Genomic DNA, 2,968 nt, shown 5'->3' on the forward strand with positions numbered 1-2,968 from the left:
GGGAAAACCTAGTTTGGTCAGGAAGATAACTCTCTAACTCAATCTTTAAGCCATTGTGAGAAAGTAGATGGATCAATGGGGGAAAAAATGTGTGTGTGTGTCTGTTTGTGCACGTGTGTGCATGTGTACTGTAGAACATATATAAGCATTTACTCTCGTTGCTGGTGGTGGTGTCATTCTTGACATGTACCTAACGCCTTTACCACATCTTTGGTTAACCTTGAAGGGCAAGACAGACAGATGATCTTGGGGGAAAGAAGCTTGTTTTACTTAGAGTACCAGATACAACTTGTTATCACTGACAGCAAAAGCATGATGCCACCATCTCAGCCCTTTACACAGCCAGCACTTTGTAAGAGGGAAGCAGAGCTATGCCACCCACTCCAGGACACATGCTTTGCCATCTCCATGCACATTGGTAATGATGGGCGGCTTCCCCCTCACTGCCCCTGCTTCCTCCAGCCCCTCACTTAGAAGCTCCAGAGTGCTTACCACCTTCATCCAAATAGCCAGATGGAGATGTAGAGTCACGTTCAGTAACCTCTCTCTCAAATGTCTGTGCTCCCAGGAATTCTGCTTGATGGCATGGAGTAATGAGTTTTTTGGGCATGGGAGCAGGAGGAGGGAGGATTCTACCTTTGACAATTAGCACCTCACACAGGGGAACAGAAGTAGGAAGGGCTCCAGATTATAGGGTAAACTGTTATCAGACTTTTGGTATCAGGTTGCTAATCTGAAATTCCCCAAATCATACCAAGTTACAGGCTAAAAAAAACACAAACAATTGTCATAAACAGCATTTCTCTGATTTTCACACAAACCCATTGTTATGGTACCGCCACTATCTCTCAGCGGTTGTCTCAGGTCTATTCATAAAGAAGCCTTCTCAGCCTTATGGGCTTCTTAGACCTTCACCACCTACAGAAGCCACAGTCCAGGCACCTCATCACTGCTAGCAGTGCTCACCATGAATGATAAGGGCATCAATGCTTGTACCAAGGATACCACTTACCCCTGTTCCCAAAGCCTCCAGAGCTATATTAAGCCACTGATGCTGCCTTGCACTACTTTTTTTTTTTTTTTTGCTGCACTACATCACATGTGGAATCTTATTAATAGTTCCCTGACCAGGTATTGAACCCAGGACCCCTGTATTGGAAGTACAGAGTCTTAACCACTGGACCACCAGGGAAGTCCCTACCCTGCACTACTCTTAAAACAAAATGGCCCTCTGTGCTGCCCCTGGTATCACTGATGTACCACAATCTTCTACGTGCCAAAGCTGAGTTCTGTTCCCTGGAAACCCCATGTGCCAGAGTTGGCTATGTTCTGAGCCGATGCTCAATTAGGTCACCATAAAAGCTGTGCTGCCTTATCTCCCTTCCAATGTCTTACAGAGTTCTTTAGAGAAACTGCTTTATTTTTTCCTGATTTTATCTTCTTTGGGGGCTTCCCAGATGGCTCAATGGTAAAGAATGCACCTGCAATGCAGGAGACAGAGGTTTGATCCTTGGATTGGGAAGACTCCCCTGGAGAAGGAAATGGCAACCCATTCCAGTATTCTTTCCTGGGAAATTCCATGTACAGAAGAACCTGGCAAGCTACAGTCCATGGGGTCACAAAAGAGTTGGACATCACTTAGCAACTAAACAACAATCTTGTTTTTATTTTCACAATTCCTTAACCCTCTGTGTCTATTTAGATACAAATCCTTAGGGAACTAGGCCAATGGGTAAATCTGAGTGGCAGGCAATTGATTATACTCAGATTTTCCCAAGCCCTCTAACAACTAAGGCACTATTATTGTACCTAGCTTGTGAACATGCCTCTCAGAAGTCTCCTTGGTAACCCATGGAGGCATGGGTTGGAGGCTCTTTTACAGCATGTCCAAAGAGACCTGAATCCTGGTGGAGAAATCCAGCCTAGGCTCTCTGTAGTTTCGCTTCTACAAGAGATTTTATTCCCAGTACATCTTTCTTTCAAACCAACCCAAAAGACCACGGGATTGGACTAGGCAGAAGATGACCAGAATTCAAATTCCAGTTCTATCAGTTATCAGTCATGTGAGTCCTGGGCAGGCCATTTAACCTCCACCTGCTAGGATAATAGTAACTTTCCTGACTATCCCCAGGCTTGCCCATCCAAGAAATACATATTGAGCTTCTTTCTGAAAGATAGAAGACACAGTGCCAGGCCTGTTGCAGATGTAAAGAATAGTTACAGATTTTGCTAGGTATCAGCATGCAAACTAACAATATTTTTGAGAAAATATTAGTTGGGCTCTTATTATTTGTCCCGCACTTTACATGTGATCTCATTCCCCACAATAGCCCTATAAGATGAGTATGATTAAGCCCATTTTATAATTGAGTATAACAGAAACTCAGGGAAGATCATAAATTTATTCAAGTCACACACATCTAGTACATGGTGGAACTGGGATTCTTCCACCAGACCATCCTGCCTCATGTATATAGGCAGCTACAATACAAGGTAGAAAGCGATTCATCTCATAAGGCATAGATGAAGTGCCATGGAATCAAATGAGATGCATATGAAAGTGTTTTATAAATAGTCAAGCTGACAACAATTGTAAGGTGTTTCTGTTATTATCAATAGGGTAAGTGCTCTATAAAATATGCTAGCTGTAAAGTTCCATCTGTAAATAGGAGTTAACCAAGCCTTACAGAGGTGTAAAAGAAAGGAGTATTTAATTTCAGCTGTAACAGATCATTGGAAGGCAACTGGTGCCTCAAATTCAATCACTATTCTAAATAACCTCGCATCTGTATATGGCCATGGGTAATCCGTGTGAACAGATCAAGAGCCTCCAGAGCTCAATCGTAGCACCCAAGCAGAATGAAAATGAGTCCAGCACCTTGCCACATGCTGGATGGAACTCTCAAGAGGACATATTGGGATGGGTTATTAAGATCACTTGGTGAAGGGGGACCTTGTTCAGGATATG

The 2,968-nt window shown here is 43.3% G+C and overlaps 1 non-coding gene across 1 annotated transcript; it reads right to left on the bottom strand.

Moving 5' to 3' along the window:
- Positions 1–1,119: 1,119 nt before the first annotated feature.
- TRNAG-UCC (transfer RNA glycine (anticodon UCC)) lies at positions 1,120–1,192 on the bottom strand. Its single transcript has one exon. It is a non-coding gene; the product is annotated as a tRNA-Gly (tRNA).
- Positions 1,193–2,968: the final 1,776 nt, after the last annotated feature.

Source organism: Muntiacus reevesi, chromosome X, assembly GCF_963930625.1.
Source record: "Muntiacus reevesi chromosome X, mMunRee1.1, whole genome shotgun sequence".
NCBI classification, from domain to species: Eukaryota; Metazoa; Chordata; class Mammalia; order Artiodactyla; family Cervidae; genus Muntiacus; species Muntiacus reevesi.